Here is a 14,016-nt window from a genome sequence, read left to right on the forward strand (position 1 = left end):
CCAGAGCAGGTGTCAGAGCCTAGCCTTCTAGCACGCAACTTGATCCCAGTAGGCAAGGCTCCCCAGGGCACCTTCCAAATGAATACCTTCATGTATTTCGGCCCTTTAGTCTCCCAAATGGCCTTAACACTCTTTTCCGAGCACTCTTCTGACCAGTTTTTCTTCCAGATTTTGGTGAGTGGGTCGAATCAATCCGCTTTGTATATCAGCACATTATAGGTGCTCTGGGTCTTGGGAAGCTAGAATACTCTGTCTTTTAGCCAATGTCAGTCTCTCCAATCAATTTTTGATCCATTGTGACAGGTGGAGGTCAAGCTACAAGCACTTCCAAGAGTCTACTGATTAGAAGCCTTTCGTACATACCCAAGTTATGTTGCATCACTACGAGCTCCACATCCTTCCAGCAAAAGCTTCTGTCATCCCAAAGATGGGAGAGTTTAGATATTCCTCTGTTGTTTACCAAGCGTGCAACTTCCCTCCAGAAGGAGTCTAAGGAACTCTTCCCGAGTTTGGAGAGCCAGGGGAACCAATTGAGACAAGAATCCCTGAAGTACCTGAAATTCTCTCCCCATTCCAGGGTTGAAGGTGCTTTGTTGCACTTTCATGCAAGCTCTCATGTGCAGCCTCCAAGCTTCAGGAGTGTCCAAAATGGCACCAGAATTTGTCCTACATTGTGGCATTCTTCCAAGTGCCCCCTTTCGAGGGAAGCTTTGCTTCATTAATTATACCCCAAGAAATAATCGCCCATTCCTCCTTTTGGTCCATCAATAAGATCACCAGTTTGGCACACAAAGCTTCTACATGAACCATGGGGTCAATAAAACCAATTCTGTCTTGATTCTTTCGTCTCGCTACCCATTCCCATCTCCCCAATGGCAGGGGGTTCAGGTTTTTATGTTGCTTTTTCACAGGAACCGTTTGATAGGCTTCATAAATTCTTTCCAATTGGATTTTCTCAATTGTAGCAATAACGATACAAATGAGATGTATGAAATCATGAAAGCATTAATCACCGTGACTCTGGTATGGAAGGGGAGGAGCACAAACTTCCACCTTCTCATTTTGTTGTTTATTTTGGTCAAGAACCAGACAAATTTTTGCTATGTTAAAACATGCTTTAAGTGCCTTTAAGAACAAATAGAAAGGGATCTTTTTGGCATGTTAAAACATGTCTCAAAGAATAAGGAGGAAGACTCTAGGGGATGCACCTTGTAGGTATGTAAGCGTATTAAGTGTGCTTGGCATGAGTGTATACTATAGTTTATATTAGTCATAAATGACACTCTATAGAAGGTGGGAACTACCTCTAGGACTAGTGGGGACAACTGAAGCTTCCAAAAGCAGTGATCGGTGAGTTATCACAGTAATCGATAGTGCACAATCAGCCAGACACCAGTCCCGTACCCTATAAATAGGACCCGTTACTCATTTTTGAGGGACTCCCTAGAATCCTTAGACGCCTAGATTTTGAGCTACTTATACTCTTTGTATCACCTTGTAATCATTTGTTGCTCTCTCTCTCTCTCTCTCTCTCTCTCTCTCTCTCTCTCTCTCTCTCTCTCTCTCTCTAATTCCAAAAGCCAACTATTGGCATACTTGATGCTCACCAATTGTAATCTGATTATTATGAATACAATCCCAATTCCACTTTCAGTTACAGTGTCTTGTCTTTTCAGTTCCAGTTTTTTCTTCTAGTAATCTGAAGTACTAGCATGAAGTGTATCCGAATCTAGCATCTCTAGTTCTAAGTACCAACCTGGAATAGTTGTCTAATTTCTTTGTGCAACCCTTCAGCTCTCCTATGCCTAGAATGACTGGAGTGCTGCGAATTCCTTGATTCCTCACCAGTGCCCCCTCCTGGAGCAACCTCAGTCTCATTCCCAGGGTGCTGATCGATTTCAAAGCTTGCTTCGATCTCCTCTAGAATTGGATTGACCCGCTATGGGTTCTCCATGAAGCAATTTTTTGGTTGTCGACCCCTTGTGCTCATTTTGGGTGCCATTGTGGACATACAATAGCTCTAATACTAGCTGGGAGATAGTTCACATGTCCTCAAGCAACTTAGCTTAAACCACCGTGATCGCCAAAATGGAATGAGCTAGATGTGTTAGGTCTCATGGATCTCAAAGTCAAAAACAAATTGATGAAAGTGATAGTAGTCCAAGAACTCATTGCTTATCACATAAAGAACCCAAGAAGACAATAGAAGAGACAGTTTCAGAGACTGAGACTAAGAACTGTGAGGCTAATATTGATCACTATAGCAAGAAAAATCCATGAGACAGGAAGCCAGCACATAGAACTAGAGTCAACAAAGGCAAGGAACATTCCAATGACCTTAAAATCTCTTTTCCAACATTCAAATGTGGGAAAAGGGATGACCCTGATGTACACATACAAGCTTTGAGCAGTATGCTGAGTTGAAAGATATTGATGAAGATGAATGGGGGGAGTATTTTCTTCAAACATTGAAGGAAAGAGCTAGGACATGGTACTACCATTACCCTGACAAGCTCATTAAAGCCTTCAAGATGGAATATTCAGACAAGAGGGGGGATGAATATATTGTATGTGAGCTTGACAAGATCAAGTAAGGCAAGTTGTCAGTCAGAAGTTATACGGAAAAAATAAAAGAATTGACCATACAATTGCAAGAACCTCCCTCAAAGAAAATAATGAGAGCTTGGTTCCTAAATGGCTTTAAGAGTAAGAAGTTGAAAGATCAGGAGGTACCGGCATTGACAAAGAAATTCAATGATCTGGTACAAAGAGCATCAAAATTCGAGCAGTAGGCAAAAAAGGAGAAGGGACACAGGAGGAGACAATCCAGTGATGATACTGAAGAGAGATTTGGATCCGCTTCTAGTTCTAGTCCTTGTGAAAGCGAGCCAGATGACAAGAGTAAAGCTAAGAAAGGGTCTTGGACCAAAAAGATTGAAGAAATGTCCAAGCAAATTGTAGAGAGAGAAAAAACAAGACCCTCAGTGCACAAAGCAAAAATCTAGTACTCCAAATGTTGATCAAAGGACCATATGTTGAATGAGTGTTCCAAATGCACATATCGCAAGGCCTTTGGTCATGTCTGGAACAATTGTGGGATTAGGATCCATCATTGTAAGAATGGAAAAGACATATCAATGATCGCACTTACCAATCCAAAAAAGCTCCCAATTCTGATGGAACCAGTGAATCTAAAGAAAATGAAGCCAGTACGAGCACTGGAATGGGTCGGGGGTGCTACCAAAATGGAGCTGGCAGGGGTAGAGACAGAGGAGACTTCTCAAAGAGGAACATAAACTGCTATGGTTGTGGCAAGTACAGCCAGTTTGCAGCTCAATGTCTAGACACACCAAAGCTAGAGGTAGCTGACCAGAAACCACCAAAGCTAGTACCAGTGAGAGTGGTCACCAGAAGCAAGGGAGTAGTGATTGAAGAGATTCCTACTGAAAAAGACAGTCAGACTACTGAGGCCAAGAATTGGGAACAGTAAAAGGTGTGGAAGGCTAAGGGTAAAGAAAAGATGTTGGATGAATGGCACGAACAAAGGGAGCTTGCAACAAAAATCACTGAGAACTTCTCAAGAAAGCTGCTACAACAACCAAAAAGTTTAGAAGCTTAGCTCATTCACAAGCTACCACCAAGTCTTCAGAATCAAGGCAGGAGAAGACAACAGATATACTTGAGGAGTCTATGATTGTTGCAGTACAAAGATGAAACAAGGCAAGTCAGAGAAGAGTTTGAAGTGCGCGTGTGAGCGTGTGTGTGTGTGTGTGTGTGTGTGTGTGTGTGTGTGTGTGTGTGTGTGTGTGTGTGTGTGTGTGTGTGTGTGTGTGTGTGTGTGTGTGTGTGTGTGTGTGTGTGTGTGTGCAGCAATGGAGAAGAGAGGAGACACAGGTTTTGGTAGACTCCAAACACACTAGTGTTAGGGTTATGAGTCCTTATTATTTTATGTAGAATGAATGGTCAGTGTTAGTTCCCGATTAGTCTCCAGCCGCCCAACACTTAGGCGCAGCACATTGGGCTTTACCACCCCAACAACCTCTCACTTAAAGGACAATGTGTCTTTAAGCTGGGGTGACAATGTATATATACATACAATACATGTAGACAATGACCATGATCATCTACCCAATTCCCATGAGTGCCCAACAATGTGCAAACCGCTCTGAAGGTAATCCCTTTGTCAGAAGATCAGCAAGATTTTCAGTGGTGTTAATTTTGGCAAGCTACAATTGCTTGTCCTCAAGCACCTCACAAATGAAGTGATACTTCACATCCACATGATTTTTCTTTGCATGAGACACTCGATTCTTTGCCAATTGTATAGCACTTTGGCTATCAGAATGTAACACAGGCATCTCAACATTGATTCCCAAGTTTCCCACTAGCCGACCAAGCCATATAGCTTCCTTGTAAGCTTCTGAAGCTGCAACATATTCAGCCTCTATAGTAGACAAGGTAACACAATCTTGCAAATGAGATTGCCATGAAACTGCACCTTCCGTGAATTCAAAAATATAGCCTGAAGTGGACCTTCTCTTGTCCAAGTCTCCTGCATAATCTGCATCTGTGTAACCCATTACACATGCTTCCTTTCTGCCAAAGCAAATGCACATGTCTTTTGTACCATTCAAATATCACATAACCCCTTTCACTGCCTCCCAATGTTTCTTGCCTGGATTTGACATATATCTGCTAACAACAAAATCAATATCAGGACGTGTAGCAATCAAACTCCCAACTGCAGATGAATAAGGCACTTGTGCCATTTCAGCCTTTTTCTCTTCAGACTTAGGGCAATCATTTTTAGAAAGTTTCACATATGGAGGCAATGGAGTGCTCAATGCCTTCCTGCTCTCCATATTGCAACGCTTGAGCACTTTAGCAATGTACTCAAATTGAGACAAATAGACCAATTTCTTGCATCTGTCTTGTTTAATGTGCATGCCAAGGATATGGCTTGCTTCACCCATGTCTTTCATTTCAAATTTTGCATGTAACTTTGACTTCAAGGCTGAAATCTCATCCCTGCATTTCTCGGCAATTAACATATCATCCACATAAAGGACCAAAATCAGCAAACTACCATCTTTAGCTCGCTTAGTGTAGAGGCAATGGTCCATATTGCTACGTTTGTAGAGGCAATGGTCCATATCGCACGACCTTCAACAATAGGCTTTGCATATTTCCATCACAATACATAAACCGCATAAGATCTTACATCAACCACAGAAACCCTTAGACCCTCTGTAACCGCTGTGGCGCTTTGTCTGATTTAACAGACCCTCAAGACCTTACATCAAATATGCATGTGACAGACATTGCAGAAAAGAGTCTGCAACAAAAAACCTATACACAAAAGAACCAAGGAAGGTAGACCACTGTGCTTTCTGAACTGAATATCTCTCAAACCGTGTAAAATTTGCAAAAACTTTTCTCTGCAAAGTTGTAGACCATGCAAAAATGGTTGAGGATTGCGAGAATGGACATGAAATAAGCTGTTTTTACAGTTCAAACCAGACCTGTAAAAATTTGCAGCTTGTACTTCACGACCTACAGGCAGTTTGAGTGACGTATCTCAAAATTGGTGAAGATTTTGAGAAAACTTTCTTCTTAAATGTTGAACAAGACAAAAAACCGGTCAGGAATCACGAAAATAGGCTTGAATGAAAATGTTTTGTAGGCCAAAATAGATCTGCAAAAACGTGCTACAGTTTTTGCTGCTTCTTCACCTACCTCCCCGCTAAGCTCCAATGGTGCTCCCAATCCCTTAGCTCTGATACCAGTTGAAGTGCACGTGCGAGAGCGTGTGTGTGTGTGCAGCAATGGAGAAGAGAGGAGAAGAGAGGAGACACAGGTTTGGGTGGACTCCAAACACACTAGTGTTAGGGTTATGAGTCCTTATTCTTTTATGTAGAATGAATGGTCAGTGTTAGTTCCCAGTTAGTCTCCGGTCGCCCAACACTTAGGCGCGGCACATTGGGCTTTACCACCCCAACAGACTTGGACAAAGCTGGAAACACTGGCTTGGGGAAGAATCAAGTGGACTCATCACAGAACCAGTTAACAACCAGAGGCAAACCAACAAAATGGATCTGTGAATATTCTCATGAGGAGAAGTCTTCTGGTTCAGACAATGGCAGCTCATGTAATGAGCAAGATGAAATATATGTCAAGGTTTGTGAACAAATTCAAAAATTAACAGTGGAATTAGACGGCATCTGATGTGCATTGCCTAAGGTGACCAAATTTATCAAACAAAAGAGAAAAGTTGAAGTAGAGGTCAAAGTGGATTTTACAGCCATCTAAAATGATGAAGTTCTGGTGACCCAGATAGACTATAAGTTCAAAAAACAATGGGATCTATTATCTATTGTCATTCTGGATGGAGAAGCGGGAGTGAACATTCTTGGCGAGCATCTCATACCAAAGCTAGGAATAACGGAGATGACCATCCATTTAGAATAAGGGTGGCAAGTCACAGAGATGTCCAAGCCACTAGTCTTATTGAAAACATGCAGATAAGGGTGGGGAAGAAAAAGTTCACAACAACCAGCTTTCTGGCGTTGGACGTTCAAGGAGCCTATGGTATGTTGATGGGTGCTGGAGCTATACAAGACTATGTAAACCAAACATTAACAATCCAAGGCTCCAATAGAATAATTCAGATAAAGATAGAAAACATTAGAACATGGAGGAAAGCCCTGAGACCAGAAGAACTGTGTAAGAAGTATGGAACAAAGAAGATTGAGAGGATGTTCGCCTCCATTAATATCTTTCCACTAATAGAAATTGATCTTTGTGTAGTATTGATGGACAAGGAGCAGGCTGAACGATAGAAGCATCAATATCGAGAACAATTTATTGAGTTGAACACATGAGAAAGGTCAATCCAGATGGATGGTCGAGTACTAGATTAGTCTACAATAGAAAAGTTTGACTCTAGACCAGAACCCAGTTTAGTAAACGATTCAACTGCTTCTGATGAAGAAATTCTAGTGGTGGTACTCACACCAGATGTTCACAATGATCTAATGAAAGTCAAAAATTTGTTTAATGACTATACTACTAGTATTTGAAGAGACAAGGAAGCAGAGTCATTGGCGAAGATAAAGGGAGGTGGGCCAAATTGGTTGTTTTCCAGATGATCAAGAATTAGAATAATGGAATCTCGGCTTAGACGAGAATCCCATAATGATTAAAATCAACAACCATATGAAGCCAGAGATCAAGGAAAAGGCCAAGGCATTGTTCTAGAAATAAAAAGGCGTATTTGTCTAGGAACATACGGATCTGAAGGGAGTAGATGGAGCAGTGTGCCAGCATCTCAACCACTGAAACCTGATGCCAAACTAGTACGACTGCAAAGGTACATAATGAATCATTATTGCGCAAATAATGTCAAGGAGGAGATCAATAATTTGCTTAAAGTTGGGTTCATCACAGTGGTGGCAAGCAACAACTAGCTATTTCCTATAGTGGTTGTCCCAAAAAGAACGGCAAGCTCAGAGTGTGAGTGAATGATAGGAAATTGAACTCCCTGACCGTTAAAGATACCTTCCCATTACCATTCACAGATATGATGTTATATGAGATTGCAGGCCACGAGATGTATAGTTTCATGGATGGCTACAATCAGTTGAAACTTTGCACCAGAATACAGAGCTAAAATGACATTCATCACTGAATGAGGAGCATTTATGTATATGGTTTATTCAAGGCATCAAATTCTCCCTAGCCTTGCGCATGGTTCTCTTTTCCTTGTAGTGTTGTTCACATCTAGGTTTTTGAGTTGAAAAATCATAAAACCTGACATCTGTCGGCGTATTCAATATCTGTGTCATCTACAATCTCAAAATGCTTTGCAGAGTGTGCGCTCCTTGCCGCACTGTCGAAGCAAGGGACTTGCCGCTACACCGTGTGCGAGCCACAAATGGCTCCAAGCACACAACAAGACTAATCTAGCAAGCTCAAAAGAGGGCAATGGTGTGTCACTCACCGCTCTATGCTCCTGCCGTGGAGGATTCCTCGCCACGATGAAGAAGAAGCTGCAGTCGTGCCGCGCTCAACCGCTTCCCCGCCGTCATGCCTTCTTAATGCTCGATCGCACACACACTCTCCCTCTCTATCTCTCTCTCTCTCTCTCTCTCTCTCTCTCTCTCTCTCTCTCTCTCTCACATGCACACACACACGAGGAGGTGAAGAAGAAGAAGATGGAGATGGAGATGGAGCAAGAGCACTCTTCTATTGCACAAATGAGAGAATGAGTGAATTTTAGGTTTAGTTGGCTTTTATATGAGCTCACCCCATTCACACTTGGGCGCCCATGCTTAGCCAACTAATCCCTTGAATGTCCCAGTTAGAGTGCGCCTCTCATCGGCAATCACTCTTACCCTTTTCCTATTGGTCCGACAAACCCGGTACCTGACTCTACCAAATACATAATACATGTCCGTCGTAGGTGATGGGGTGTCCGTGAGCTGTGAGGGTTAACATGCCCCCCTTCCTGATGTAGATTCCGTCCTCGGAAGCTATTGAGTTGAAGCTGGTTCGTCGAGGTGGAAGAGCATTTGAGATGAATGTCCTTAGCCTTCTTCAGTCACTGCAAAATCAAACAACATTGGCACAGTAATTGCATTCTCATAAGTGATTAAAAAGCATATGCAGTTTTAGGTAGATAAATTGATTGGTAAAAGAATTTCAAACAATTTGTCAGCAATGAACATTAAATTGCAATGTAATCAAATGCATAAACAGATGTAAAGGTAAAAAATTAAACAAGTCTGGGGTCGCTAATTTGACGGTCGAAAGGCACTAGAGATCGAATATTAATACCATGGGTAAGCTTCTTAATTATCTGTGGTCAATTATGTTGTTTAATCGCGAGAGCCAAGTATTCATGTTCGAGGGCTGACTAGAGGCTATATCTAAAAGACCTTGTAGTTAAGCTACCATAAAAGGAATTTCTCATGAAATCATCGCATGACTGATTACTTTTTCTTTGACCCCCCAAAGTCTTTTCACAGTGATTCAATTTTGATGTGTGTGCTTACTTTGTATGCCTTGGGTTTTTGCTTTTCAAGTAAAAGCGCCCATACTGGAAACCTCTAGGGCTCTAGTACCATAGGCAATACATGTGAGTGTAGTACCAAATCAAGCTGAGATTTCTCTTCCAGCTTAAGATTTTACAGTGTGGCACTTTGATTTTTTGTTTGTTCATTTTCAGCATTTTAATTTTGTAACTTTGGGGGGTCATATAACACTGATACACCTCCCAGGCTCATCACACTAGTAAACTCCCTTTATAATACTTAAGCTAAAGGTCAATAGGGTCAAGCCCACTAGAAAGCCCTAGTACATTTCACACAATGCTGCTTAAATCGGATTAAGAACCTAAGTAACCATTAATTATTAAGAAGGCATTCCCCATGGTATTAAGAGAAGATTTCTAACACCTAACTTGGTTAAACTAGTTTGTCGGACTGCTTGATTTTTAAACCTAGACAAGTGATTATGACAAAAAAATTACATTGAATTAAATGTTTGTTACTAAGCAAATGCGGTGAATATTAGGCTACCAATCACAATTAAAGATGACAATCATAGATGCAAAAAAGATAAGGGGCAATGCTAATGGACAAGAAACACCTGTTTGTGTCGATGGTCGCGCTTGATTTGAAGAGTGAGTCGAGATAAAGATTCCATGAAGGTCCAAATCCTACCAATAGCAACACGCTCCTGTACACACTAGGAAACAAAAGGAATACCTTCAGGAGGCACATTAATGGAAAAAGGTACCAACACTTATTGAACGCAACAAAAAACATAAGGAACCCTAACCTAATTATTTGCACTCCCCCTAGAGAGTCAAGGGAATAGGATATTGTAGAGGTTGGGGGGAAACCCTAAGGCTAAACCCCTATCTTCGTCGTCGAGATAAACAAAGTCATCATCCATGAGACCATATGTGCCATCCGTGTAGTCGTGTAAATTTTCTTCTTCATCATAGGTGCCCATGTTTACTAAGAAGGTCACTAGACGCCTATAGTCATCTTGGTCAAAAGGGTAGTCTTGTGCAATGGGAGAAACGCTCTCTACTAAGTATGGATCAGACGTGGTCAAGAGACGTATCAGCCATTCTAACTCCTCAAAATTCCTCTCACATGCTAGCGTACCTATCAAATCCCATTCACATGCAAGCACTGGAAAGACCATGTGAAATATTTGTGAAAAGTAACGAGGGTACCTCTCACCCAAGGCAGGAGTGGATGACTCTAGCGTAGTAGCCATATCTGTACACACAAATAGATGATGGTTAGAGTGCAAATATTCCAAGGGTCGTGTTCTTGTGCATAATTTGTTTTTATGATTTGTGTTATGGCTCTTGCTCTTTTACTTTTTTATCTTGTTTTTGCGAGTATAAGGCTTTATATATACATTCCCTAAGATCGGAGATTAAGAGGTCAGGGAGAAAGGTTGAGAGGGAAGCAAGTGAATGATGGATGTCCACAAAAACTCCCCCCTTCCTTGGGTAGATCATACCATTTGAAATGATGTCGTCACCCTTTGAAACCAATTGTTCCAGTTGGTAATAGGTGAGGATTTTTGCCAGTAGTTTTTTATTACCCTAGGTGCCTCGTCAAGTTGCAAGGGTGGTAAGGTACTCTCCTAGGATCGAACTTGAAGTGGTTCATCAGGTGATTCTTGAACACTGGGAGGTGTGGATTCTTTTGTAGCTTCATGGAGGTCCACTACTATAGATGGAGGCTGTGTAGAAGCTTTTACCTCTATGGATGTATTACATGAGGAGCTAGAAGCTTCATGGAACTCCCCCCTTCCTGAGCTAGGTGGAATAAATTGGTTTTGCCTTGGAGCCCAAACTAGCTCTGGACTAGGTGTGTGTAGCATTCTGTGATCTTTCCCTTCCCACGGTCTGCCATTGGCTTTAGCGTTACACTGTTTGTCTCATATGGGTTTGTTGTCGATAGGGAAGGACACATTTTACGTTTAGGTACCCAAATTTGCTCATTTCCATCATAGTAGCCTTGGGCTTCTAATAGTTGTTTTGGAATCCATCGTGATTTGGTCTTGACTCTCCTAGGGCGCGCTCTTGGTTTTCCTGGGAAATTTTTTCTTGGAATGGATGGGAGGGTTGAGGTAGTTGGAAGTAAGACCTTGGGGACCCATTGATATGTACTCTTAGGTCGTGCAGGTTGAGTACTTGCAATATTACTACTTGCTGCAATTACAAGTGTTGAAGTGCTAGATTCATGGGTAGCCGGCAAAGACGAGTTAACCACCTTGGCTTGTGAATGTTGGCTATCCTTCAACTTTGCTAGAGTTTGCGACGTAGGTGACTTTGCTTGAATGATAGGGGTAAGAGTCGGTGGTCGCGTCGTGACACTACCAGTATCCCAATCAATAGTGCATTTGGTTGCCAACATCCACGTGAGTCCCAGGTTTACGTTGTCTTCCATAGCTCCTGCGGGCATGACTAGAAACCTCTGCACTATGCTTCCATTGTCATAGACAACAGGGGTCTGAAGGACTCCAAGAATAGCAGTTTTCTTTTTATCAATGCCCTTGACTTGCATCGTACTCGGGGATAGGGTCGGTTTCCCTAATTGACACCAAACTCCATAGGATAACAAATTGTGTTTAGCTCCCGTATCTAATAAGGCATTGTATAGTACTTTCCCATAGGGGCTATTTAGCTCAATTGGGTATCGTAGGGGTGGCTCAGATTCTAATGAGTCATCATCTGTGTCCTCGAAAAATGCTTGCGTGATTCCCAGATTAGCCTCTCGTTGGCGTCTAAGACGTTGTTGTCGTTCTCGAGCCTCAACTCTTGCTTGGATTTTTTTAAGCTCTGCTTGTTCCTTGGCAGCCTTCTTTTGATGGATGGCTTGCAACTCTTCATGGCTTAGAGGATCATAATATCTTTTGAATTTACTCCCATTAAGGAATCCAATGGTTTCAACTCCATCTAGAGTCTCCACACGAATGGTACCTTGCAGAGTAATTTCACACACTCGATATGGTCCCTTACCAGCGTATTTCAATTTCTTCTTTTCATTACGTACCCCGTACATAAGAACTTTATCACCAACCTTGATGTCTTTATCCTTTAAATGGCTATCAAACCACTTCTTTCTCCTATCCTTCTCCACTAGAGCATTTCGCACAGCTAATTGCCTTTCTTCATCTAGCCTTTCCAGGATATATAATCGCTCCACTAAGGGGTTACCATCCCAACCTTCTTGAGAAGCTACTCGAAGACTAGGAATGACAAACTCCCATGGCATAACTGCTTCTTGGCCATACACCATGTTAAACGATGTGCAATTAATAGCAACTTTATACGCAGTACGATAAGCCCATAAAGCTGATGTAAGCTTTAGGTCCCAATCAGTGCGATGAGCCTCGACTGTCTTTGTCAAAATGGAGATGAGAGTTTTGTTGGTACTCTTAGCTTGGCCATTTGCTTGGGGATAATAGGGTGTAGACTTGTGGTGTGATATCATGAAGTTTGACGTGAGTTCTTTTATTACTTCATTTATAAAATGAGTTCCATTGTCACTCACAAGTTCAAAGGGGCATCCAAAACGTGTGATAATGTTCTCAAAGAGGAACTTAGCTGTTGTTTTTGCATCCGCCTTCCGTGTTTCTTTTGCTTCAACCCATTTGGTTACATAGTCGGTAGCCACAATGATATATCATGATTGCGTGTTACGTGCAGCCGGACTAATCGGTCCTACAAAGTCTAAGACCCACTTTTCAAATGGTTGGGTTACCTTGATGGGATGTAGAGGCATCCTATCACTTCTTTGTGGCTTCTTGAACCGTTGGCATTCATCACATCCCTTTGCAAAAAGTGATGCATCCTTAAACAGAGTGGGCCACCAATAGCCTGACTGTAAGATCTTTCGGGTAGTCAAGTTTTCTAAAAAGTGACCACCAGCTACGCCCATGTGTGCCTCTTGTAGAATATATAAATACTCATCCTCGCGGGCACAACATCTAAGAACATCATCTTTTCCTCTCTTATAGAGAGTTCCAGCCAGTAAGCAATAGGGTTCGCATTCCTTGATTAATTTTCGAGCTATATCTTTTCGTAGTTCTTTGGGTGGAAAACCATTAACTAAGAAGTTAACAATCTTTTCACTCCATTCAGGCATTGTCTCAACAATGAACAAAGGAGTATCAGGCAATTCATCATCAACCCCCGCAGGAGCTTCGCCATTAGGGATACGAGATAAATGATCTGCCATGACATGTTTCCTCCCAGGCCTCACAACAACGGTGAAGTCAAACTCAAGAAGAATCAACAACCATCGTGTAATTCGACCTGTGGAACACGGCTTGTTTACCAAATATAGCAATGCTTGATGATCAACATAAAACACAAACTTGGTAGCAAGAAGGTAATAGCGAAATTTCTTTACTGTGTAAATCATGGCTAGACCTTCGTGCTCTGTAGTAGTGTAGTTCATCTCGGCATCATTTAATTGGCGACTTGCAAAGCTAATAGGGTAGTCCAATTTATGTTCTCCTGGTTGAGTTAGAACACACCCAATAGAAAAATTTGATGCATCAATATGCACATGAAAAGGTACATTCCAATCAGGTGTTCACAGGATTGGAGCACTTGTTAGGGCCTTCTTTAATAACTCATAAGATTGATGACATTCTTCCGTCCAGTGAAACTTGATAAGAAGCTTGTACAATGGACGCGCTATCTCGGCAAAGTTTAAAATAAACCTTCGATAATAACCAACATGGCCCATAAATCTTTGAACTCCTTTATAGTTCGTAGGTGGTGGCAAATCGGCAATGGCTTTAATCTTACTCTCATCTGTGGATATCCCGTTCTTGGACACTATATGCCCTAGAATGACTCCATGCTTAACCCAAAATTGGCATTTGAAAGGGTTCAATGAGATGCGATAAAATCTGCACCTTTCAAATATTTTTCGTAGATATAACAAATGCTTCTCCCAAGAAGAATAAACACAA

The sequence above is a fragment of the Adiantum capillus-veneris genome, chromosome 28, assembly GCF_014529385.1.
Source record: "Adiantum capillus-veneris isolate H3 chromosome 28, ASM1452938v2, whole genome shotgun sequence".
Lineage (NCBI taxonomy): Eukaryota > Viridiplantae > Streptophyta > Polypodiopsida > Polypodiales > Pteridaceae > Adiantum > Adiantum capillus-veneris.